Source organism: Ursus arctos, unplaced genomic scaffold (genome assembly GCF_023065955.2).
Source record: "Ursus arctos isolate Adak ecotype North America unplaced genomic scaffold, UrsArc2.0 scaffold_10, whole genome shotgun sequence".
Classification (NCBI taxonomy): Eukaryota; Metazoa; Chordata; class Mammalia; order Carnivora; family Ursidae; genus Ursus; species Ursus arctos.
The window spans coordinates 27,606,356-27,634,251 of NW_026622764.1; the positions used below are offsets into that span (position 1 = coordinate 27,606,356).

General features: G+C 39.1%; 1 long non-coding RNA gene across 1 annotated transcript; it reads left to right on the forward strand.

The window, feature by feature from the left end:
* Positions 1–3,557: 3,557 nt before the first annotated feature.
* Positions 3,558–27,896, forward strand: LOC123000712 (uncharacterized). Its single transcript, XR_007188943.2, has 4 exons — positions 3,558–7,036; positions 17,789–17,934; positions 24,872–24,944; positions 26,149–27,896. It is a non-coding gene; the product is annotated as an uncharacterized LOC123000712 (long non-coding RNA).

Genomic DNA, 27,896 nt, shown 5'->3' on the forward strand with positions numbered 1-27,896 from the left:
AAACCTCATTCTTCAAATTGTTGCTCACCAGTCTTTTAGATGCAGCTTGAAAGATTTTGTTTGCAAAAAGCTGTTGAGGGGTTAGAAGGTCATCCCTAGCTACAAAGCTCCTTAGGGTTTTCAAAGTGCTTACCCATTCCCTGAAAGTGCCCTTTCCCTGGGAGTGTTCAAAGCTTCCCTAGAAGATTCTTCAATATTTCTTTTCCTACAATCAAACTAGGCTCATTGTTTAGAAGAAATGGATTGGATGAGTGTCTTTAAACTGCACTTTGAATGGACTATGAAGTCAAGTGGCTTTAAACAGATACATATAAGCAATTTATAGTAAAGATGGATTTAAAAAATGTTAGCTATCATGATGGGGGGGGAATGTCATTGGGGTGGAGGTATATTGTGTCAGCTAAAAAGTGAACATGCCTTGTTGGGAGAGCCAGATTTCAAGGGTTTTATCCTGTATTTTCCACCTATGGCTTGACTCCTGGTCATTGGCCAACCCTGCCTTTTTGAAGTGTTGCTCTTTAATTCACGGTAGCTCTTATGTTCTAACAGCCACATGTACAGAATGGAGATTTAAAGCACTATCAGGACTGGTCAGGCCAAAAGATCCACTGCTACCAAATAACTTACTAGTAAATACTTATTGAGCACGAACTATGGTCAACAGAACTTTGTGCTTTGTGGTCCTGTTTCTCTAAATCCAAGTCTCATTCTGCACTTTCCAAGGCTTGGTAAAAGAAAGACACGTCTCAGATTTGTGTAATTAGAGGCGAATCGGGCTAACTTTACCAACCAAGTTTTCACAGGATTGCATCAGACCAGTAATTGGTGTGTTTATATCTGCAGCTGTAGAGAGTTACAAGTAATGCAGCTTCTATGACATGAGATAATTCAGAAAACCTTTCTCCTTGCCTTTGTTGCTCAAATTAGTGCTGTCACATACAAAAGGTCCTAAGTTTTAGAAATTAAAAGACAAAATAAAATTGAAGAAAGCAGATTTGAAGTGAATCTCCATCTGTAATTTTAGCAATAGGAGATAAAAGTTCTCTTACCTTTCCAAAAAGCTTGGACACAGTTTTATAAATACTTACCTAGTTATTTTCAACTTTTCACATCCTTCGGAGCAGATCATACACCACATGAATAAATTATGGATAATGCACATGAGCACTCATGTGCCTACACTCACACACACTTACTTTGTTCTCACCACTCACTGTGGGGATGCAGGGAAGAGGACAGGACAGCGGTCTAGTTGTAGACTTATCAAACAAGAAATCATTTGTTCTGACTGTCATTTTGTTCATGGAACTCTGAAGTGTGAAGTCTGAATTGTGCAAAAGCAGTCAGTTATCTGGGGGCAGAACTAAGACCAGACGCAGGGATCCTGACTCCCAGTTGAGTTTTATTTTTCTCTGTCACTTTTCATTCAAACCCAGTTCACACCACAGGTAAAAGTTGAAGACAAAGAAAAGCAAGAATCTAATTCTAAGTTTCTCCAGTTTGAGATCAACACTTCCAATGGTGCCAGAAATTTCGCCATTAGAAAATCAGCTCTTGTGGTTAAGACAGAATCCTGTTCTATGCAAACACTGGTAGAAAGTGTCACGGATTTTTGGGAGTTAGCTCATCATTGCAGGGTAGGGCTTTAGTGGGAGCGCTCTAGTCAGAATGCCTGGCTCACATTCTGGTTTTACTGTTTATTAGCTATGCCAGTATTTCAAAACACACACATCCTGATGACCCTTTGAGAAAGAGCCAAGAAGACCCAGCTTTGCTCTCATGTGTTTGAACATTCCCCCACATAAGCAAAATGTATGACAAAGGGCAAGACCCTTTGTTGTTGTTGTAGATGAAGAAGAAACCACAATTTTACCCCACCTTCCTTTTCTTCCCACTAGTGACTTTTAGTCATAACTATGCATGTAAAGATGCAATATTCCTGTTGGTGGAGCTACAGTCAATAATCTGTCCATTCTTCCTGTGTCATGTTGCAAGTATGACAAATAAGCAGAAACACTAGTATGCGAATCCAATTTTATAAGGTGATGAATTTCACTGTGTTGTCCATAACCTAAATAATAACAATAATAATAAATTACGTGCCACAAAATCACATGGAGACAATCCATTCACACAGCACAAATTTTACAGGTGAAGAAATTCCTCCATATATTTTTCTTAAAGCCTTTGTTCACTTTTTTATTCAATACTGTATTAAGACATACAAGGGCATTTTGAAATATGCTTGAGTTTGTAGCACTATTTCTCTCTCAAAAATAAATAAATTAATTAATAAATAAACCCAAAACTGTCAGAACCAAGTTTGTGAGTTATTGCTTAAACATCTTGTAAACTTCCATTCTCATATGAAAATTTCTCATGGGAAAAGACAGATGTATAGTGGTTAAACTTGAATCTGAAAGCAACTTTCATAATCTTTTCCTCCTCTTTTATCTTTACCACATGTGAGGCAGTGCAGGAACATTGGGAGCAAGGACTGGTGGGTACTCCATTCCCTGTGCCCCGTGGCTTAGTCCTCCCAAGGTGGTAAAGAGGATTATGAAGAAATGGAAACTGCAGGAGTGGGAATGGGATGAGGAGAAGTTTGACTGCAGATTAATCAGTTGAGGGAAACTAAAGGGCAAAATATGATGGAGAATCAAATGAGCCAAAAGTCAGTTAAATATGTAATATTATAAAATAATATTTATATTAAAATAGCTTTTGATGATTTAAAAATAAATAACAATGCTCACCTTATAATTATTTGTAAAGCACAAAAAAGTATAAAGAAGAAAATAAAAATCACTGGAAAGTCCTATTGAGATAAGCATGGTGACATTTTGTGGTGTTTTCTTTCCTTCTTTTATCCACACTTTTATATACAAAATATATGTGTGTGTCCTTTACTGAAATGAAGCCAGTGTCTACATACAGTTTTATGTCTTGCTTTTTCAGTACACCTCTCATGAGCATTTTCCCTGTGTCATGAAACATTTCTTAAAAATGATTTTTATTTTCTATATATTATTCTCTTCTATGGAATTCTAGAATTCAACACTTTTCTGCACATAACTTATCAATTAAAGGGAGTTTTCCATTTGGAATACCTCAATTAGCCAGTGGCATCCAATTAACAAAATTACTTCACTGAAGTATTGGTTTTCTGTAGCAGGGCTCACAGGGTCTCTCTATACCCTTTCAGAGGGGGAATTGGTGGTAAAGGTGCAGGTGGCTCCATCAGCTGGGGATGAAAATGACCAAGCCTCCGGAATGGTGATTCAAACCTTAATTCTCTCTGAATGGATGCATAAGCCTTATCTGCCCCATCTCAAACTTCAGAATCTTTCTTCAAAGCACTCTGGATATCCATGAACCGATTCTTTTCCTTTTCAAAACATGAAAGGATATCCTCTACACCCACATTCTAAGTTTTCTGGTTTACTTTTCTACCTCATTCACACAAATTACTCACATCCTACCTTAATCTAGATCATTCCCCAAATGCCTGAAATAGTAATGAATTTTGCTAGAATGAAAGTTTTGTAACTTTTCTTGCCACCAAAAAAAAAAAAAATCAGTTTCCTCTTGATATTCAGAGTGTAAATGTTTGCTATATTATGTATGTCTCTCATGTGTCTTCACTTGTCTGCATCTTAATGTTCTGCCTTTGCTGCATAAGCAAAGACAGGGCCTACATACCATACAGTGAGTAGATTTGTGCCGCAATGAAAACGCTGGTCTGCACTGCTGTGTGTGTGTATACATGCGTGCATACCAAAAGCTCCCTTTTAATCCCTTTCCTCATTTTTTTTCTCTCAAATATCCTTTACAGTTATATTTTCACAAATTATCTTTGGTCTCAAAAGCATTGTACAAAGTCTTCTTTGTGTTAGAACTAAGCAGGGGTGAGGCTGGAGCTAAGGATAGGCATTAATGTGGAGGCCAAATTTGGACTAAAATGGAAATGCCTTTCTTGATCGAGTAGACATTTTAAGATACTGAATGCTCCACTCTGCAATGAGTATTTGTCTAGTCAGTTTGACCATATGACCAAATCACTTATGACTGACATTGGTTGAAGTTGTCGAATGTATTTATTGAATCCTCTCAATGGACATGTGATTATATGCTATGTCTGGTTGCTAGCAAGAAGGAATTGGGAGATAGGCTCTACGGTCATTATCCTTAAGTGAGTTCGAAAAATATAATCATACAAGATTTACCTGAGAGAACATTATGTGTATCATTTATTAATGAAAAATATCCCTAATATACGGACAACTCCTGTACATTAAATATAATAATGGGTAGAAACTATGAAAAGTGGTCCTTTCAAGGAGAAAAGCAAAAGGACAATGAGACCTGCCTTCACTAGCAGTCAATAAATGCAAAACAAAAGTGTGAGATACCATTTTTTGCTCTAATCCTGATCCTAACCCTTTTGTCTTGCTAAATATCAAAAAGGTTGATAATATTAGTGTTGTCAAGAGTGTGAGGAGGTAGACTTTGAAATATGCAAATAATAGAATGACTTACTAAATATTTTGGAAAAGAAAACTGGAAGTATCTTTAGTAATTCAATTTTGCAAGACAACCTTTTACTCCACAGTCTTACTCTGGGACTTTACAAAGAAATAAAAACGTAAGTACAAAATGACATGGATAAATTTATTTATTGTTATATTGGTTATCATGTTGGAATAAGTGGCAGCAAGGGAAATGACTAAATAAATTGTGATACAACTACATGATGGAATTTTACCCAACTATTTGAAAGCATGAGTTGAAATCTATAGGTATGGTTGTGTAAAAAAGAAGCTATAGACTAAAATGTATAACAAATAGGTAAATATCCTCATATATTTTAGTGTATATGTTTATGTGTTTTGTAGGAACACTGGACCGGAACACCCTATAGGGCTCCTTTAATTCCTGCCTCCTTGGCTGCTAAAATAAGCAGGGGTGAACCATGCTGGTCAAATTTTGCCATTCTCCTTCCAGTTCATTATGATTACAAAGACCCAGCCTCAATTAAGTAATTTGCTCTGTAATGGGAGGGGGTCATTTTGTGAGTGGATTTGAATGTCTGCATAGATCAGCATTATTGTTAATCATATCTGCACTTACATATATTTATATGCACACTCACAAGTGCAAAGATGCAGTTTCAAACTTAATTAAAAATAGAAAGCAACCTAAAGTGTGCTAGCATTTCCCCTGACTTCAGCATGATCTACCACTTTGACAAAATTTCATAAATCTCCTGCAATAGAAAATTCTACCGCACAGAACCATTTTATGCAGCAATATAGGTACTTAAAATATTCAACAACTTTCATCATGTTTTGCCTCTTGGTACATGGGATTTTTATGTATTTAATAGTTACATATGTTATATATTTTAAACAGTATTTTTTACTAATAGTCCCCCACAGTACATTTTTCTGAAACTCTAACATCTGTGTTTTGTTCTTGTAGCTCATGATAATAATCTTAAATTGAGCACATCCAACCACAGAGGACGGATTAGTTGGCTATTTTTTTTTAAAGGTGTCTGGATCCAGTGATGTAAGCGTCAAAACTTATCAAGTCTTGGTGACAGAAATGCCTCCCCCCTCACTTTTTGAAGAGCAGTTCCGGCTCTGGCATCCGCGCGGCTCCTGCTGTTGCCAGGCCTGTAGCAGGTACACAGAAATTCAGAGGAGAGGAACCATGGGGAATGTTCATTTGTTATTTATTTATAAACTTGCCGTGCCACATCATGTAAAATTAACACCTTTAATGGGCTCCTGCCTCAGTTGCTTGAAGGACGGGCTTTCACCGGCCAAGGCCACCCACCGGTTTCCAGGCAGTGTTGCTGTGTGTTTGCTTTGGGCTGCGAGCTTTGTGGAATCTACCTGCTGAAGTCATCCTTGTGCTAAACAGGTCACCAAAGGTCTGTCCCATTAGACAGGACGTTCAGGAAGCGAAGTCTTTGGGGCTTTTGTGGCTGAAGAGACGAGTGATTACTTTGGAGCGTAAATTCCTTTCTCTATCTGGTTAATGAAGAGATTTACTCCAACATTCATTTATTATAAATTGGGGGGGATGGCTTCTCCCATGTGCCAGCATCCAGAGGGTCCCTTTCCTATAAGAGTTCATAAATAATCAACGTTTACAATGAAAAGGTTTTGTAAGCATTATCTTTTCCTGTCACAAAAATTCCCTCATGCTTCTAAGGGAAGACCAATATAATTTGCCGGCAATGATTCTGGAACCAAAATGGCTTTATGCATAGAGTAGATGTGTTTGGGGATTTGGGAGAAATATCTCACTTTTCACCCACACTACCTCACTGCTCCTGCTTCAGTGCCTAAAATTTCAGTCTAATTTTATAGCAATATTCAAATACAAATGATGTCTGGGAAGGGGAAACACATTAAGTCGTTCAACAAACATTTGTCAGCTTACTATGTGCTGAGTATTGCAATTGGTAGAAATATAGACTCCTGAAGAATTCATGATCTAATGGAAGAGAGAAACAAGTGATAGACAATTATAAGCCAATTGAAAGTATTATAGTTGAAGTGCTGAGTGCTGGGGAGAGGCAGAGGAAGGAGGAATTTTCATTGCCTGAAGAAATCAGGAGAGCGTTCACAAAGGAAGTGATATTCAAGCTTGAAGAATGGATATGCACTTACCAAGATGAGAGGAAAAAAATAATTCCAGGTAGTTTTCAAGGGAACAACATGGGCACAGGAATAATAGCGACTTGTTTTTGAAGGCCTGCCAGGTGCCGGTTGCCGTGTAAAGTACCAGGCACTGGGCGGCATGCTTTGGATAGATCATCTAGCCCAATTCATATATTATCACTTTCTTATGTGAAAAAACAGAGGAAGTTAAATAGTTTGACCAATTTGGGAATTCAAACAGGTCTATCTGTGCCCAAGCTCATGCCCTTGCTTTGCCCTTGCAGCATTCATGACTACCTTTTTGCACAGCCATAAGGGAACACGGACTGCTGAAGAAGGCTGAGATCCAGTGTGGTTGTGAGGTAAGAGGGAAAGGGCTCAGGCAAGCCACGTTGTGGCCAGATTGTGATGAGCCTTGAATGCTGTAAGAGATCTGAACTGCACCCTGTATCCAGTAGACAATGGGAAACCAGCCATGGAAGTCTGAAGTGTGTGTGTGTGTGTGTGTGTGTGTGTGTGTGTGTGTGTGGTGACCATGTGGCAGATGAACACAGAGGAGGATAGTGGGTGGTGGGTGGGTGGAATGGGGAGGGCAATCCTTCTGTGAGATGTAACACAGGCCTAAGCATAGGGCTTCGTTAGCAGCAGTATAGAAAAGTTGACCACCTTAGTATGTAAGGGTATTCAGATTTGGGAAGTGCACAGGCCTGCGGCGTACTAGCTGTGCGGCCCCGGCAAACCCGGGCAAATGGCAAACCATTTGACCTTCCTTCACATAGTCCAAAATCATAGACTGCATTTAGCCTCTTCATATATAAAAAGAGGTTGATAAGATCCTCCTCACAACACTGTCATGAAGACCGATAACATAACACACGCAGCACATTTGTCCCATGCTTGTCATTGCAAATTCCTGATTACCAATGGCTATTACTCTGTGAACACCCTCCAAGGAGTTACTTTATCAGACTATCATCTCGTGAGTTACCCACGAAGGCCCTGAGTAAATGGGGTTTGGACACTCACTGCTGTGTGCAGTGGGGTGCCAGGTGCCTGGAGGGTAGAGAAAAGTGAGAAGAGCCTAGAGCATTTTCCCAGAGTGGGAGTTGGGTCTGGCTTCTGTAGCCCAGAGTGGGATGAGAAAGAGGAAACCAAAAGTAGACTGAGGGCAAGTAGTCCTTCCCAAAGTGGCGCTTGAGATGAACTTCGTACGCAGGTAAATCTTTGCCTTTTAATAGTGCTATATTCATTTTAGTGGCGAAAATTAAATCCACCTTTTCCCCTTCCATTCACTGTGATGGTATCAAGTGGGTCTCTTTAAAGATAAATATTAAATAAATAACAGTGCAGGTGACACGTGGAGATAGCAAAAATTGTGAATATGGCTGAAAGTTGAGAGGCATATGGCAGTAATGAATGTGGCCTTCTCCAGGGCAGGGCCCTCTTTGTTTCACCAAACCATGTGCCCTGCTGGTGCTCTGGGAGCACTTTGATTGAGTTTTAGCATCAAGCTTTGTGTGCTACTGGCATCTTAGAGATCATTTCTTGCCCTCTTTGCCCTGAAACAGAGGCATTTCCACTAACAATGTGAATTCTAAATTCATAATATGTACTTGCTGAATTTCCAGTGAATTCATGATGGAGGCACATAATGCTCTGTGTCGTATTCAGCAGGGAATTATAATAAATGATTGAGAGCACAGGTTTGGAGTCCCTGTTCTACCGGTTACTAGCCACGGAATCTTGGATAATTCATGTAACCACTCGGAGACCCAGGTTCCTCATCTGTAAAGTAGGGATCTGATAACAAGAGCACCGAACTCACAAGGCTCTTATGGCCATGAGATGATACAAATGATGCAGAATACGTTGCATATGGCTTGTCAGAAATATTTAATAAATATTTATTATTATCCTATTAATATCATGCTAGCTAGGACCACTGAAAGTGGGTTTTGTAGGTATGGTACAGTTTGTGTCTGCTTTGGGAGAACGTTCCTCTATTGCTTAGCACACGTCCTGCCACATAAACATTTGATGAATAAATGGACAAGTGAGTAAGTCTTGGAAGAAGAAGTGGGTTGATTTGGGGGCAATTAGAAGACATTTTGTTCTATATGTTTTAACCAGCTTGATATGCAAGATGGCTTGTATTTGCTGAGGCAAAAGTAAACGCCTCTCCTCCTTTTAAAGGGTGGTAGTTCGTCAGCATGCACATCAGCCAATATCACCTTTGTTTTTTTCACTTCCAGGGATATCTTGGGTGAAACCAGGACAGAGGTGGGGCTCCTCAGAAGTAAAAAGCACTTGGGGCAATGCAGGACTTGGCAATTATAACGCAGCTCACACTGTGTTATAATCCCAGAGTCTGAGAGGTTGAATTATTTCACTCATCTAAGAACCGCAATAATTCCCTCTAAATATGCTGCCTGAAGAATAACATTACTCATAAAATTTGAAGTGATTTTTAACCGAGATGGCCGAATGTTCTGTTCAGCTTGACTAACCTTTAGACAGGCTTCTTTCTGACTTGAGGCCCTTGACCTCCCTTTTCTTAGAGCATTTACTTTAGAAAACTTGCATTTGTTTACATGTGGAACCTAAAAACCTAAAAAACAGAACAAATGAATAAACAAACAAACAAAAAATAGAACCAGACCTAGGAATACAGAGAACAAACAGATGGTTGCCGGAGGGGGTGGGGTGGGGGATGGTCAAATGGGTGAAGGGGAGTGGGAGATACAGGCTTCTGGCTATGGAATGAATAAATCAGGGGAAGAAAGGGTACAGCATAAGAACTCTACTCACTGGTATTGTAATAGTGTTGCATGGTGACAGATGGTAGCTACACTTGCGGTGAGCATAACATAATGTATAGATTTGTGGAATCACTGTATTGAAACTCATGTAACACTGTCTGTTAACGAACACAAAAAATGTATTACAAAAAAATTATAGTTGTAAATTCTTTCTCTGTCTCTTTGAGATGTAAATCTTCTGCAACTTAGAAAAATTTCTCAAGGACTGAGGTCTTGTAACCATAACTGACATGTAACCATTGAAGGAGACAGTACCCCTGTGTCCCCAACTTTGTGGGACAGAGCCTCACTTCAATAAGGGCCAGTTAGCAAATACAGGTAGCCTAACCACATTGACCAGGCTCCCCACTAAAAGTTCTCCACTACTTTTCCATTAGCCCACCTCAGGGTTAAAAAAATTCCTCACACCTTTAATTTCAGTAGCGTTGGGTTCAATGTCTCTCCTATTGCAGTAGTCCTGGCCCCTATTGCAATAGTCTTGAATAAAGTCATCATCGACATTTATTACAAATGTCTGGTACAATTTTTCTTTTACAGTTCTATGATTTAAAAAGGGGAGATGGAGACTCACTCTGTGAATTTACTGGCTATCATGGAAGTGGGCATTGTACCTATTACAATTAGACAGGTCTCATAATGCCCAAAGTTAATGCTGAAGTTCATGATCAATTATGAATAAGGTGTGGATTGCTTGGCTTTAACGTGCACTGAAGATGGGGGTGACGGGTCTCAGGATGAAGCCCCAGCACCATGCGGGTAGCTGGTGCAGAATTAATGCTCCTTAACTTCCCCAAGTGAAGGCTTGACTAATGTTTTTTAAAAGCATTCTGCTCTAAGAGAGTTAAGTAATTGAGATGCAGGTCTGAGGTAGGACTGAAGGCAGGACATTTTGGTATTTTCACCATGTTGGGCTCAAAGAATTCTGGAAATCAGATAATTGATTTTACCAATTAGTTTTTATCATTTTTTTCAGATCTATTTTGTGGCTGCATTAACAAGTTCTTTTTATTGAGTTATAATTAACATATACCTTAGTTTTAGGAGCACAACATAATGATTTGGTACATATATACATTAAGAAATGATCATCATGTTAAATTCAGTTAACGTCTATCACCTCACATAGTTTAATTTTTTTTTAAAGATTTTGCTTATTTATTTGACAGAGAGAGAGACAGCCAGTGAGAGAGGGAACACAAGCAGGGGGAGTGGGAGAGGAAGAAGCAGCCTCCTAGCAGAGGAGCCTGATGTGGGACTCGATCCCATAACGCCGGGATCACGCCCTGAGCTGAAGGCAGACGCTTAACAACTGCGCCACCCAGGCGCCCCAGTTTAATTTTTTCTCTGAGGATGAGAACTTTTAAGATCTACTCTTAGCAACTTGCAAATATACAATACAGTATTGTTAACTACAGTCACCATACTATACATTATATTCCCAGAATTTATCTGTCTTACAATGGAAGTTTGTACCCTTTGACCACCTTCTCCTGTTTCAGCCACCCCTTCCCCCTCACCTCTGGCAACCACCCATCTGTTCTCTGAAATAACTTAAGTTCTGAGGGTCACATACTCCTTTCCCCAGAACCTCTGATAAATTCCCTTTGACTTAAGGATATCATGTAGCCGCCTTAAAATGGCATGGCTTTGTCTCTATCTCTCCATTCTTACTGCTCCCCTTCTCATGCCTTGCTATTCAACCACGTTGAACTGTTTCATATTCTCCGGACAGACCATGTGCTCTGCCCACATGAATGCATTTGCTATCAGCTCTCTCTTAAATGCTCTTCCACCATTCTTCACCCGGCCAACCTAGCTCTTCCTCTTGGAAGCCTCCCCTCACCTCATAGAACAGGGTTAGGGTCTCCTTCTTGGTGCCCTCAAACTATCCTGTTTATATCTCTGTGACAAGGGACTTATGAAATATGTCATTATTGCCTTTTTATTCATCTGTATGCTCCACTAGGGCAAGAACTCTGCCTTGTACATCCTCTGTAGCCCCAGGAGAGTTGCCTGACCCAGAAGAAATATAGATAATATTTTCTGAAGTCACTGTCAAGAATTCAGGCTGAGTTTACAAACTGCAGAGAAAGATGGGTCTGCATCTAGTGCTAGTATAAAGTATACCAAATTAGAATCAAACGCTAGTAGCAGTAACAATAAGAGTAGCAGTCTCCACAGGGCTTCTTGAGGTTGGCTAGGTTTTAGGAAGCCTCCTCTTACTCCAGTAAATCAGAAAAGTACAAGTTATGATTTTTTCTAGATCCAGGGGAGGGGCAGGGAGGAGGGCAGACCGATTTTTTATTGACCATAGGGATTCTGAGAGCACCTAGAAAATGAACTTAGAGGACTGAGATTGGGATCAGGCGGGTTGGTCAGTGTGATGCTTAGGTGATAAAGAGACCCATTTTACCAGAATAGCGAGATCTACTTTCAGATCTTGGTGCTTGACGGGGCTTGTCTCTGAGCCAATCTGGATCATCGCGCCCAGGCAGGCCATGCCTGCTGGCCCCGGGGCCTGCTGGGGGAGTTCAGCTGGCTGCTGCATACTTTTCTTTGCTCTTCAATTTCCTTTCCTGCCATAACCCCCATCCCCATTCTGAAAGACTTACCCCTGCCCTCCATTCTTCTCTGTCCCTCCACTCTGGTGGATCTTCAGTCATTTTACGGAAGAACTCCTGCTCTGTACACCGAGGTTGGCCATCCCTGTGAGAAAGAACACCCCAGCTTCAGTGCCATGCTGGGTTCTCTTCTGTTGTGTTCAGGCGGCTTGCTTGCAGCTCTGCGGCTCTGCTTGGGATGATGCTTCATGGCCCTGGGCAGGGCAAGCAAGGGGGTTCTTTGTGGCAGCTCCAAAGCGATGCCTGACCTGGCATTGCAGCGGGTCCCCTTGTTCCGGCACTTTCTCAGTTCGAGCTCGTGGTGGTGGTTAGGTGTCTTCGATGTGACGACTGGGTGGTTAAAAGAAAGACGAATGAGTCAGCGCTTTTATAAAATAAGATTTCACCAGTGAATATTGATTTAAAGAAAAAGAAAAGATTGATGCTCTAAGTTTTAAGTGGTATCTTGGATCAAACTCTACCTGCCCTACATGAAAATGCATTCGAGGTGTGCCCACCTGTGCACATCTGTATCAGAGGTAGACAGTCATCCCGAGACCACATGGGCTGTCAGTGTCCTCAGTCAAGGCCTGATGCTTCAATGGGGAAGAGATGCGGAGCGCTTGGTCTGAGGTGGGAGTTGTCTATTTCTTCAGCCTTACTGGTCAGCATTCCCTCCTCCAGCCTGCCTCCTTAGCTGCGAAATCCCTCTCAACATCCTGTCCCCAAGGGTCCCCCCAAATCCTCCCACAGGACCCTCCCAGCACAGAGGACACCGCATGGTAATTGTATATTTACTGTCCTCTCTTCACAGGACGGGGAACGCCCTTGAGAGCAGGGGCTGTATCTCATTTATCTCTAAATCCTCAGAAACTAGAAAATGTTTCAAGGTTAGCACTCAGTGAATCCATTTTTAAAAGACTAGTGAATGGGAAATATTATTTTTAGTTCAACAATAGATTTGCATATATTGTCTTTAATATTATTTTGAACATCTAATGATCAAATATTCACAAATTAAAATACAATTTTGTAAAAATTTTTTAAAAAGCACAAAAGCTTTCATAAAATAGAGAAAAGAAAAAAATATTCCTATTCCCAGTTTTCTTTTTTCTTTTAGCAGTATTTTAAACACTTTCCCAGAATTATTTCAGAATAGTTTGTCAAATTTGTTTTTTTCTGAATTTGTTTTCCTAAAAATTCCCACTGGGACTAGAAATGCATTAAATGTAGAATAGATCTGGGGAGACCTGTTTACTGATTTTAGTGTTTTTGTGTTTCATGTTTACTGGTTTTTGTTTTTGTGTTTCTTTGGGGTTTTTTTTAGTCTTCCTTAACATGATCGCTCGTGCCAGTTATGCAAGTCCTCTTTTTTTTTTTTTTTTTCATTTAAGATGTTCGGGAGTTTTGTTCACTGAGATTATTTCAAGGTATATTGTTTTCCATAGTTTTGAGTTCAGATTAAAAATATCATTATGTTGGCCAGGATGTGGAGAAAATGTAACGCTTGTACTTTATTGGTGGGAATGTAAATTGGTGTAGTCTCTATGGAACACAGTATGAAGGTTCCTCAAAAAATTAAAAGTAGAACTACCATATCATCTAGCAATTTTGCTTCTGGGTATTTACTCCAAAGAATTGATATCGGGTTCTTGAAGAGATACCTGCATTCCCATGTTCACTGTAGCATTATTCACAGCAGGCAAGATAGGGAAACAACATAAATGTCCACTGGTGGATGAATAGATAAAGGAAATGTGGTATATATGTGCAATGAACTATTACTCACATTTAAAAAGAAGGAAATCCTGCCATATGTGACAACATGGATGAACCCTGAGAACATTATGTTAAGTGAAATATGCCAGTAACAGGATAAATACTGTATGATTCCACATATATGAGGTATTTAAAATAGTCAAACTCATAGAAACAGAGGGCAGAATAGTTGTTGCCAGGGACTGGGGAAGGCGGAAATGGGAAGTTGCTATTTGTTGGGTATGTAGTTTCCTTTATGCAAGATGAATAACTTCTAGAGATCTGCTGTACAACATTATGGCTATGGTTAATAATACTTTTTTGAAAAACGAATTTATTTATTTGAGAGAGAGAGTGGGGGTGGGTAGGAGGGGCAGAGGAAGAGGGAGAAGCAGACTCCCTGCTGAGCAGGGAGCCCTGTGTGGGGCTTGATCCCAGGACCCCGAGATCATGACCTGAGCTGAAGACAGATGCTTAACCAACTGAGCCACCCAGGTGCCCCTGGTTAACAATACTTTATTGTACACTTAAAAATTTAAGAATGTAGATCTCATGCTACATGTTCTTAGCACAACCAACCAACCAAACAAACAAACAAAAAGAAAGCCAAGCTGAAGAGAGTTACTGGAATGTACTTAGTACTTGTCTTATCCTGAATAACTTCCTAACGTATAAGTGCGTCTATGATACAGCAGAAGTTTTCTAAGTTCAGTTTTCTTGTCTGCAAAACATATAAATAAGTGAGCAAACAAACAAAAAGGATATCAAGACTAAATATTAAACAAAACAAAACAAAACCCCATGGCCTCAAATTTCAGCACTCTGTCCCCAGTAATCCAGTGTTGAAGTACAGTCTTGTGCTTCTCCACTTCCTCCCCAATCTCCAGTCTACTTGTGCGAGTGTCAGGACTCCAGAAGAGAATGGGAAAGCTGTGTGAATCCACACCTTGTTGGGCCCTTGTTCCTTCTTCCTTGTTCCTTCTTCACTACTCTGCTCAATAGAAGTTGGAGACAAACAGTAGTTTGTAAGACTCTTTTACCCTGTTTCTGGTTTCTTGTCCTGGAGAGCAAAGAAGGGCCTGCAATTGGGAGGGGCTTAGGCATAAAGGAATAACTGATCCCTGCCTCTTATTTACAGGACTGGGAAACAATAATGGATAAAGACTGAGCAGAAAACTTGTGTCCCAACCTTGGCAGTCTACTTGTGTTTTTTTCCCCTAAGCCTTCCACAGTGTATAGATCTGATTTTTTTTTTTCTTTAAAGAAATCAATTCGCTCCACTACACAGATTCCATTTCTCCAGCAAGTGCAGGCATTGTTGTCAAATCACACTTTCTTCAAAGATCATAAGAGATAACTCAGACATGCTTTTCTGATTCAACTGCTGAGCCCCACCTACACTGCCAATCTGAAGATACATGAGCAGATAAATAGTTGTAGTTTTAAGTCACTTGAACTTTGTTGTAGTTTGTTATGCAGCAATAGCTAGCTGATACATACTCCTTATTTTCAACAACGCTCCATAGTCCATGAGAAGTTAATATTTAAAAAAATAATAGTCATTTAATACATTTTTGGGGGATGGGATAAGTATTTAAATAAGTGAATGAATGAATGAATGAATGCAAGAAACAGTATAGTCATATTTTTCTCTTAGTCAAATTTCCTATTTAAAAAAGTCTACTTTGGTGCCTTTATTTTTTATTTTTTTAGAGATTTTATTTATTAATTTGACAGAGAGAGAGACAGCCAGCGAGAGGGAACACAAGCAGGGAGAGTGGGAGACGAAGAAGCAAGCTCCCAGTGGAGCAGGGAGCCCGAAGCGGGGCTCGATCCCAGGACCCCAGCAACACACCCTGAGCTGAAGGCAGACACTTAATGACTGAGCCACGCAGGCGCCCCTACTTCGGTGCCTTTAATGTTGGTTTTCTCTCCACTGCTCTATCACTTAGCATACACCTTTCTAACAGCAGAAATTGCGCTGAGTTGCAGTTATTTATGTGTGTGTTTCATTAGATTATATGCAATTTAAGGGCCAGGGCTGTTTACTAGTCCTCCCTGTATCATTAGTGCTCATATACCCAATGTATTTAAAAGGTGATTCGTTTGGATTTTAAAAGAATGTATGAAGTTTTGGCCTCTGGAAACTGGATGGCAGTCCTATGGGTATCAGTGATTTTAGACCACAGCTGAAAATTAAAATAATTTGAAAAGCTTCAAAACCATCATAGTTCAGCCTCACTTCGGGCCAATTCACAATGCCCAGGGGTAGGACTAGGCAATGCTAATGTGCAGCCAGGGTTGAGAACCTCTGAGTTCAAATGTCCTTAAAGTTTATTAGTATTCTAGCACCCAGAAATGACCTTCTCCTGCAACAAGGGGAACCTATTAAGAAATAATTTGGAATCACTAAATATTCTAATTTTCAAAGTTAAAATATGGGTGATAATTGAAGTGCTATATTATGAAAGCATGAATTGTGTAAATAAATAGGGTAATTCATATCAAACTGCTGTTGTTTTAATTTTTCCTTTATTTTTTTCACCAAAGCTCTAATATATTTATCAGAGATTTTTTTTGTTTTGTTTTTTGACAAATACCGATTTCATCTTTCCATTTTATTTTCAGCTAAGACTTTTAAAATATTTTAGTGTTTATGCCTTGGTTTTAATTTGGAATAATTTGAAATGGCTCATTTAAAAAAGTTTTTGTTCAACAATAGCTCGTCTAGAACAAGTCACTCAAGATTACCTCCCACATGAATATTTATACCTTAAGGTCTCAATTTGATAACATTAAGCTCTGTATTCTTATTTCTTAAACAATCAAAACATATTTATAGATTGATTTTAATGCACTTTTTTCCCCATTTGAATACACTATGATTAAAAGTTCACAGCGCTGGTTACATTATATAATTTGAGAAATAACCAACAATGTCCCTAGTGATTAAATATTCAAGTTTGCAATTATTTTGTAACTTTTGTTCTGCTCTTCGCTCACTCTAAAAATTATCATAAAATTTTGAAAGATGTCCTCAGTGTAGAATATGTCCATAAAATATTAAATATTCAATTTTCCTCTATCATGGCTTGAAAAATTCATAATTACATGATGATCCACATAATAACTCATTCTGAAAAGTCATATATGGCACTCCCTCTGTGACTGAGTTAATAATTTACTGCTGTGTGGGATTTTCACTCTGCACTGTTAGTCTTGGGAACATTTATTAAGCAAATGTTCATTTGCAAAGATCAGGATGTGAATGAAGAGGGTAAGAATTTAATGAGGAGTGACAGACAGGTGAACTGATTCCATATAGAACTTTAGTACAAGGGAAAGCAGAGAGCTTTATCTTTCGTTGCCTCGATAGACACCTGAAATGAAATATAGAAGACAGAAGGCAGGAGGAAAAAAATGATGCTCTCCTTCAGGGGCCAACAGGGGGATAAATCAAGGAAAGCGAGGAATACAATGCAGGCCATTTGAAAAGATGCCATCGAGTGTGATGCTTTGAGCTTATATAGTAGAGGGGATGCTGACTTTTTATTTTAAAGTCACCAAATGTTGCCAAAGAGAAGATTTCATCTCTTCTCTTTTTTTCCTCCGATACTCCAAATTTACATTGACAATAGCTTGAGTCCATTTGAAAGATGGGCAGGTGGAGTAAGAAGCTTCTCTAGGACTGGTTTTCTTAGGGCCTAGAATTGCTTACAGAGACTTTGGGAAAACCATGTGACTTAAATAAAGGCCTACAATTTTTATGTAATATCTACGAATAAAGCTTAGAAATGAATAATCCATATTTTCTTAATTGGGGAAGTTCTTTAGGGATGGAAGCAACATAAGTGAAACGAGCAGTTTGTGTTTGATTTATTGCATAATTGTATTATGTGGTAACTGTGACTTCACCTTTCCATGTCGTCTTGGGCAGATATTGGAATATTCAGAGCAGTGATGGATCACCAGGACAAGTCCTCAGATGCGATGAAGAAGGAAAACTGCCCAGTTGCCTTATTCTATTAATTTTTGACTGATGCATGTTGAGGTTTGACAGAAGGAGTAGAGAACCCATCCTAGGTAATTTCTATGCCATTTTAATTTCTTTTTGGAATATGGTGAAGGTTAAGTAAATACATAAATGAATAAAATGAAAATAAATTTACAATAAAAAGTAAGAGGCCATAATATAAACTAATGATTTAAATTTATTGAAGCTTTCTCTGTAGCCACCTGTTCTAACATCTCCGCACTTTAGCTGTTTGTCTGTAATGGTCACTTATGAAAACCATATTGGGCCACCGAGGAAGATATGAAGAATCAAATTTTGTTGATTGAAAATAGATTTAATTTGGTTTGTTTCCCTTTAAAAGCAAAGGCTACATTTGATATCTTTGGCAATGTTGAACTTTGCCTGAGCCAGGTGGTCCTGAAAAATAGCAGAACTTAAGATATACATAGATACAAGCAGACCCTGGTTCAAGTCCTGACTTTGCCATTGGTTGGCTATGTGATGTTAGACACATGACAACAACTCTGAGTTTGTATCCTCAAATGTGAAGATGTGTGTCATAGAGTAGATAGTCTCTTCAAAATTCTTACAGCTCTAAAATTTCATAGTTAGAGAATGATACTGGCGTTTCCATATAGGTTGATAATGACAATTCTAAAATACTTTTTCCTTTTTGCCATCCCATTAATTTTTTCAGAGACATAGTTTGATAGGTCTAATGTTTTGTTTTAATTCTTTTTATCCATATGAAGATGCTATGGATTCTTGAATTAGAGCATTTATTCTGAGGGTAAACCAGAAATATTTGTGCTAAAATATATCTTTGTACTTCCATTCCATTGCCTGGAAATATTTGCCATTTTAACCAATAATGAATACCAGAGATTTCCCTCCTGTGAAATTCCCTGGGGCTTCAAATTTATATATGACCTTGGGTGAACTGCCTAGGTGTTATCATTTCAAATAATCAGGTACTTTGAGGAGACTTGTCTTCAGTATTTTCTTCTTCGTGGAGATGTGAATAGAAGCTGGCCTTAATTAGCACTCAGTGGGGAATCAGTGAAATATTTTTTTACGATGTAAGGAAAGGCTTGGCTTCTGGTTTTAACATAGGCCCAGCTTTTTAAGCAAGGTTCTTCCATTTTAAAAATAGAGAACAATAATTTTTACAATGGTATATTTCACAGGTATTTTGAATAGGCTAGGGAGCCTGTGCTCTCTATACATGTTCTAGGAGGAGGAAGTATATCGATTGCTACATTTTGTGTGCATGCATTTAAGAGAAAAATATTTGATAATATTTATTTAGAACTCAAAATGAATTCTAGTCTTTTTAATGTCCTAGCTTTATCCTCATCCTTGATCTCAGTCTTCACTTTCAAATAATATAAAATCTAAATGCTATCTGTCCTTGCTGAAACTCAAACTGTACTGGTGGTCAATTCACTCTTGTTTGCTACAACAAAGTCACATCCCAAGAAAGGCTCAATTTTTGAGACTGGTAGAGACTGGACAAGGATTTATAACCAAGTTCTTTGAATAATAATAAGTCAATTTCCTCATCAAAAATATTAGTTACCAAGGTCTAAATGAGGTCACTTTCAAATGCCAGGCAGAAATACAGTACTCAGTGGCCACCCTAAGTCATTCCTCTAACTATAAATTTCAAGATGAAGTGAGGCCGGATTTTAATCATAGCATTGAAAATATTCAAACTTCTTGTATCTCTCCTTAAAAATGATGGTTAAGACAATAATGACAGTAACAGATATTGGAGAAACAGTCTTTGAGCTAGCAAATACAATGAGTTTATCGTTGTTATGTGTGCTTGTGTGGTGACACCAAAAGCATGCACACATGTATATAAAATATACACCCTCACATATATATCATTAAATGTTGCCAACAAAGTATAAGACTTTGTAACTGCAATGAAAATATTTTGTAGGATATGTAAACTGGAGGCTCCACCGAGTTGCTCAAAAATTATTTGGTTAAAGGGTAAATACACCTTGTACATCATAATGAAAGTCTTATAGGTAGGGGTGGAGATGAACACTTCAGGCTGTCTACAGAATATTAATAAAATTCAATATATTTTCTAAAAGGTATAATTTATATTTTGTGGAAATGAGACCCTTTTCTAATAAAATTCTTCTGTCCTTCATTCTGTTCATATAATTTTGCTATAAATCATCCTGTAGGAATTTTTTCCCCCTAAATATTCATCTCAGGGAGAACCTATTTAAATAAGCCCTCTTAGCAAGATCTTTCAGAATTAAAATTATACCACAAGCGATACTTCATCCAATATGTTTCCTCCTATAAAATTTTCTTATGCCTGAATATTTTTGTTGAATTACATTATCTTAAAATTGTTGATTTGAGGTGACTTCAATAGGAAAGAAACACTGCGTTAAAAGATCAACAAATTATCTGAGCCTTTTTAATTGCACGTCTCTGAGTCTGTGCCACGGCAGCTCCTTCCTGCTCCCCATCTACATACACAGTGAGAAAAACCTAAGGGCGTTATTCTCAGCTTCACCACAAAGAAAGAATAAGAAAGAAGAAAAATTGCTGCTGGATATACTAGGTTTCCTTGGTTTCTGGTAAACTAGAACATTATGCTCTTTCATAGTCGTCTGAAGCTCATTTTACTCCACTGTCTGGTAGTCATTAGAATAAATTCTCCTATTTCATTCCTGGTAGGAATATAGTAAGTAATTTGATTTCTTAGGATGTGAGGTATAATATGAAGAGTAGATGGACATGTCAGGCATTCACACACACACAGACACACACACACACATTCATGCACACGCAATACATTAATGTCAGGTCCTATGCAAAATCTCATACTTGGGGTGTCCCTTGAGGATATTACAGGAGGGCTCCATGGGTCAAACTGCAGAGCTCAGAGAAGGTTTTTGATGGGGTAATTAGCAAAGTTCTTGCTTGTATAAATTATCAGGTGCTTGATAAATGCATATCACATGTTTTACTTCATCTATTTCTTATACTGATGAGGTGGGTGGGGCAGTCTTTATCACTTGCATTTTCCATATGGAAACTGAAGTTTAGTTAGGTTAAGTGACTTCCCAAGATTACACCACTCATATGTTTTTGGATGCAGAGTTCAGGATTCCATAACTGTGATTCTGTCAACTCACCTTTTAATTCCCCTGGGCTTTCCAGGGGCCCTCACATCATCTCAGTCCTAAGCACCAAGCAGGAGATGAAGCGGGTCTCAGATTAAATGTGTGTTGTGGGTTATACAGATGAGAAGCAGTAGTGGGCACAGCCTCCATCATCCTTGCGAACACTGGGCATTCTGTGTTGGACAAGGGGCATCAGAGGCTGTAGCATAAATACATCTGGGAGCAGAACTCACTGCCCTTATATAAGCTCCATTTGGCTCCCTAGAGAAGAGGGTGGGCTCAAGAGCCCCTGCAAGCCTTCCGTACCATCCACAAATATTTACTGCACGCCAATGCTAATTATACAAAATAATATTTATTGGAGGCATACTATGAGTTGGGACAGTGTTGTAAATATTGTACATGAATAGACTCAATACACACAGCAATGCTATTGGTTATTATTACTATCATTGATTATAGCTGTTGTTATCTCTCCCACTTAATAGATAAGGACATTAAAGCACAGAGAGGTTAATTATTTGCCCAAAGTCATACAACCAGGGGTGATGGAACCAAGATCTGAATCCAGCCAGAACTTGGGGTGTGCTGTGCTGCCTCACTGGATCTTTGAAGCTACACCAAGTGATGAAGATACAAAATCAACAAGGTTTTGTTCCCCAAGGAATCCGGAATCTATATGGGAGAGCAGACATGGAGTGCTTTTCATTTGAGAGTTGCCACAACAGGGGTCCAGGCAAGGTTCAACTAATACCCGAAATGTAATGCACCATTTCTGAGTGCTCTCGAGTGCAACAAGAATCGAGCCTTTGTATGCCAGACCATCTGAACAAATTACTTAAATTTCTTCATCTGCTCTTTAAGTGTGCCATTAGACAGGGTTAGCAAGTCTGATCATGGTTTCATGTAAATGGGGTTCAGACTGGAAAGGAAGTAGAGGAAAATAGTTTTTTTTCGCCTCAGGAGATTCTGGTAGAAAGAGAGAGGGGCAATAAGACTGGGGATGCCCTGTTTTCCCTGTTGGGCTGGTTTGGGGAAGCAGCAGTGGTGCTGTCGTGTACAGGGGGTGCGCACTGGCATTGAGTAACTGACAGGAAGCAGTGATCGAATGATGTCCATGTTTCACCGCCCATTTGGAATTTTGAGAGGAGACTGCTCAGCAGAGAGCCTTATGGAGGGGGAGGAAGTGTGGTCCAGACAGAATGAAGATCTAGCTCGCTCTCTTTAGGCTCTCTCAGTTTCCATGCATTGTAAAAGCCGAGTTGACACATAGCCTTCTTGGGGACAGGACAGTACCCCAGGGGTCTGTCTCTGCATGAGCCAAAAGACTGGATATTAGACATGGTGGAGACCTAGAGTTTGCAGGAGCCAAAAGAATAAACCAAGATCTGCAGGACTCCCAAGCAACAGGTAGATTCAGGACATAGCAGCAGTGTGCAGGTGCCAGCCAAGGCACCAGCCTCCACCCTCCTCTGATGTCAGGAAGCCACGTGCCCCTGCCTTTTTATTTGTGGAGGCTCTATTTGGTAGAGTAGAGTATCAGAGTCTGAACCAAGATAAAGTGCGAGTTAACACCACAACCCTTCTACATGGTCTACATGGAACAGATCTCTGGGGCAGTTAGAGTTTTCATGAACATGGTTTCTTCTTCGCTAAAGTCTTGTTTCCTCTAATATAGGATGACATATGAGATACAAACATGTTTACAATAAATCTGCTTAGGAAAAGAAGGAGAAAAACGTTTAACAAACCCATATGATGCCTGCTCTTTTCTATAAGAAAATTTGGTTTATTCCTATAACATAAGAAGGAATACTTATTACGAATGAAGAACATTAACTTAACAAAAGGAAACGTTTGTGCTAAGGAGGTCTTTACTAGGAAGGATTTACTGAGATAAGGCCTAATTCTTTCATTGCCATTAATTTGTACCCAATTAAAGTAGGGACTGAAAATTACAGTGAGTATAAATGAAGGAAATCAAAGTGGTGAAAGATTGGAAACCCTGGGGAGTTTCACCGCAGAAGATAAGGCAGTAGGAAAACAACAACAAAAAACTGCCCGCTACAAATATATAAAGGATTATGTTGATAAAATCAGATAATAAACATAAATTTGCTTTTATAAGTTCTAAAGTGTTACGGAGAGCTAAGTTCTTTCTATCTTATTTTATTGTATGTAGTTCGAGAGGATGTAGTCAACCCAATAGGTCAAAAGCATAAGGGAGCAGATTGCATCTCCGCACGTGAAACTGTGGGCTCTCCAACAGTGGAATGCGCTAACCTTAAAAACGGAAGCTGAAAGTATTCAAGTATGGGATGGCTCTGTCTTTCAGGATGAAACTAGGTGTGCATCATAGCTGTGTAAAGCCTGGAAGTCTCTGCTGCTCCAAGAAACAATTTAACTCTCTCAGTAAAGAATTTGTTCAGTGTGGGTCTTTTCTGTAGTTGGTGGGATTTATGCCTGTGAGGAGAACTGACCGGAGCTGCTTGTCGTTTAGGGTGTGGGCCTTGGACCAGCAGCTGCCACCCCACAGGGGAGAGTGCTGGAAATGCAGCACCCTGACCCACCTCCAAGATTCCAGGGCCAATCCCACTTGCACGTTAAAGTGGGACAAGTGCTGAGTTAGATACTTAGGGAACTTATAACCAAACTCCTGGTGGATGAGAGACCTCAGACCTGGGGGACCCGAGGGTTCTCCAAACCAGAGAAACTCAGTTCAGACTCCTGCCCACCGTTCTATCAGGACAAGTAACCCAAACCTCAGAGCGAACCCAGTGGGTTGATTTCGGGTTAAAAGCAGTGGTGCCCATTGTAAGGACAAATATGACTTAAAGATAAGGGGCTTAATTCTTCCTCTTGAAAATAAAGGAAGAGATTCTTCTCCCCTCCTTTTTTCTCAGAGCATTTACCTTGGAAACTTGTCATTGAACATACTTTGTCATCTGTTTGAAATGTATATGAATCCTCTTGAAAACTAGGTAAGACTTGTCAGCTTTCTGACCTGGGGACGTCTTTCTCAAAGACTGAGGGGTCATCTCTTTAAAATGTAAATGTCAAGGAAGATAGCACCCCTACCCCCCAGGGTCTGTGCCAGGGAAGGAGCCTACCTTCCACACACTTGTTCCAACTTCCCAAACTACTTCTTGTCAGAGAGATCTGAGAAGTTCTTTTTGGATAAGGATCTGGATAAAGCCAATTAGTCACCACAGACGATCACCCCAACTATCAGGTGAAGTTAAGATGAACAGATGCTGCTGTCAAGTCCTCTGTCTTAACTAGTTACCATGTATCTCAAGAACATGGATGCAATGGGTTGTGTCTGCGTGGCTGTGTAAGGGCGGGTCAGTTTCCTTTGTGTTTTTGCAATCTCTCAGCGGATTGCCTGCGATGCACATCCCATTCTGGCTTAATGCTTATTCAGTAATAGAAGTGTTTCCTTTCTTTACTACCTTTGTGGAGAGGTTTTCTGTGTTGGAAGAAGATTTTGTCTTTTAATTATATTTCCCCAACACCATACTGTTATGTTGATAAATTATTAAGTATTCTACCTGTTCATCCTGTATTTCTATACCTCCATAATCCCTCACTTCTTCTCTTCCTCCCTCTCTTCCTTCATTCCCTTCTTCTCCCTTCCCCACCTGTTATTCATCTTTTCTTGTTTGTTTTTTTCCCTTTTTTCCAAATTGGTATGTAAGCTATTCTCCGATTTAATTAATCTGTAAAGATGGAATAGTACCTTTATGAGAGGATATGTGTCACAGGTGTTTTTTTAAAAAGTGACAAAATGGACCCAAACAATTAAAACATTGGCTTAATCCAAAGTATGCTTTTTTTTTTTTTTCAGGGAGGAAGTTTTGGGCCCTCTGATATTTAACCTTGAAAATTCAGAACGAGGGATGTTTCCTGACATCACAAAAGTAGGTGTTTATTTGAGGAAAATGGTAAATCTAAAAAATAGGAACTCCTAACTCAGAGAGGTGTTAGGTTAGAAATTACAAAATGCCCTTAGTGTGGTGTAGTATATAGTAGAGCATGAAGGTATATTATTATAGTATAGTATAGTATAGTATAGTATAGTATAGTATAGTATAGTATAGTATGTATAGTAGATTGCATTGTATTATAATCAGTCCTGTACATGTGTGTGTATCCATCCATCTAGCTATCAGTCTGTCTATCTATCCATCTATAGTCTATCATCTGTCTATCAGAAGCCATTTTATTTGTCCTTTTCAGGATGGAAAAAACATTCATTTGAGTACTGTGACAAATTCCATGTTCTAGCAAAGAGGGTAAATGCAAATTTTTACCGTTGTTCATTTCTAAGGCATCATTCTTTGGTTATAAATCTACCCAAAGAGCATATTAGCAAAACAGTCAATTCAAAAGTACACATTAAACAAAAACACAGAACCTCCATAATGATTTAAGCAAGTGATAGGATTCTGTTTCTACTGATATAAGGTAGGAATTGATGAACTAATGTGACTCCCTAAATCTTTGGTGGGGGGAGGTCCCTGGGAGAAACGACTTAGCTTAGCCTAAAACTCTGCCATCATTTATGTCTGTGAACTTTTAATAAGCTATAGCAGCAGTATTCCTGATCGAATACCCCCCCTTGTCAGTATCAATAAAGACTTAACCTTTTGAAGGCAAAATGTGCAACTGAAGTAAACAATGAAATATCTCTAATTCTCTCAGAAGGTTTAGACCCTGAAACTGTTTGCACAATAACGTGACTTAATTTCTTGAGTGTTGCCTTTGTCACCCCTGCTATTTTGACTCTGTCCTTGCCAGAGAGCCGTGAAGCGTCTTCTGGCTTACAAATAAACACAAATAAAGTCTCACATTTTGCATAAGCACAGATAGAATTCCACATTGGACAGCACTATTTAATACTATCTTTGGTCTACTGAAGATTCTATTTTTACCACAAATTCAAAGCTATCCAGTGTTACTTTTCTTAATTAAGCTGGGCTGCTCTCACAATTCAAAAAGCTTCATTTTTTTTTCCTGCTTAAATTAAACTCCCTGTGCAATGCAGTGACCAAAACAAATAATCTATGACCTACAAACAAGACACTTGCATTCCCTGAAGAATTACGTTCTTGTTTCCTCTAGGTTATACATCTTTGAACCTCTCTTTGCTGTAACGACCTTCTGGTGCTCATTAGCATGCTGATTACCATTAACACAGCTATAATGCAGCAATTTTCTTGGTGTATGTCGAGGAGAAATGCTCATCTGAATGCAGTCAGGGGACAAAATTAACTGCATAAATCTACAGCACAAACTGGATCTCGTCCAACTTTGCACGCGTCGTCTTTTCTCTCCTGGCTGTGACATCATCAACCAGATTCCCACTGACGGCTTAATAAGTATCTCAGGGTTTCATATTTAATTTCCTTTCATCTCTGTATATTACATTTCAACTTAATTTCAAGAGTGCCTGACCACCTTATTACCATGTCTCATAATATATATTTACCTTAATCTTTTAGCTATGTCCCTTAATGGCTCTTTTATGAGATTCATATCTACTTTACTTTCTGTATCTTTTTTTCACATCCGTATCTTGTTAAAAATATTGGCTAATAGAGTAGGACCTCAGTACACACATGCATTGATACTTTGGTGGAACTCAGAACAAGGTGGAGATATGCAAGCAATTTGTATTTTAGGAGGGAAGCATAAATGCTACTCTTTCGTGAAATAGAATTATATGAATAGTCATGAAAGGTAGTGAAGTTTTAATGGAGAGAACAAAAGATGTGCGCGATCTGGGGTTTTTCCTTGCCACTGTCTCAGCCATTCAGTGGTTCATTAGCAACACTGGTCATTGAGCATTGCTGACTCTCAGCTTGCAGGTTACGAAGCTGACAGAAAAGCTCATGGGACCCTCTGAAATTCTTTTCTGGATTGTTCTTTGAGGGTGATATTTTAAGTATTATAGCCATTGAACAAATGGCATGAAGAAGATGATGAAATTTTGTTTCCTTGATAGTTACATAACTCAAATGATAAGAAATGTGTCAGAATAAAAAATCACGATTAACATAAAATGAGGCTTGATGTGATTACAAAACAAACCAGTGTGAGTAATCACTCTAAACAGCGGAGAGAAAGTTATGCATTTTATAATCAAGAATGGGCTAAAATTCAAAATAATGTTCTTTGAACACAATAAGCTGTGGCAATTTTTATTTTTAAAACATGAAATAAATTCTACTGTGTGCTTTTCCGGTTTAAGAAAGCAGCCTGAGAGCCATTCATTTGCTGCCTCAGGGTGATTAAACTCATGATGGGTAGCCTCCTGGTAGTTTCCTAGCACTTCCCAGCATGGAGAGAAGCCATGAGAGGGTGGGGCAAGGAGAAATAAACTAGCATGTCGCTTCTCATAATACACTTCTCTTTATTAGCAATATGAACGAAGTGCTGTGGGTGCTCACAGAAGGGGAGATTCATTCTGAGTCTTTCTGTGGGAATAGAGTTGAGGGACAGGACAGAGAGAATGTGGGGGAGCGTCAAGGGAAAAGGAAATATTTGAGTCAAGTTTTGAGGATGGGGTAGAATTTCATTAGACTAAAAACAGTGGGGAGAAGAGAGCCCTGTCTTCTCACTGTGACTATGACAGTAATAGCAGTAGAATCGCTGAATGTCCAAGTTGGAAAGGACTTTAATGATCCATTCTCTCCTGTTTACCCCTAATTTACAGGTGGTGAGAAGCACTAGTTCTCCCTGCTTGTGAATAGGGGATAAGTCAGTAGGTTTGTAAATATATCACTAATACAAAGAATGATAAGAAACTACTATTCCTAATTTGCATTTTATAAACAAATAAAAAAACTGTAAAATGATGAAGCAGAAAA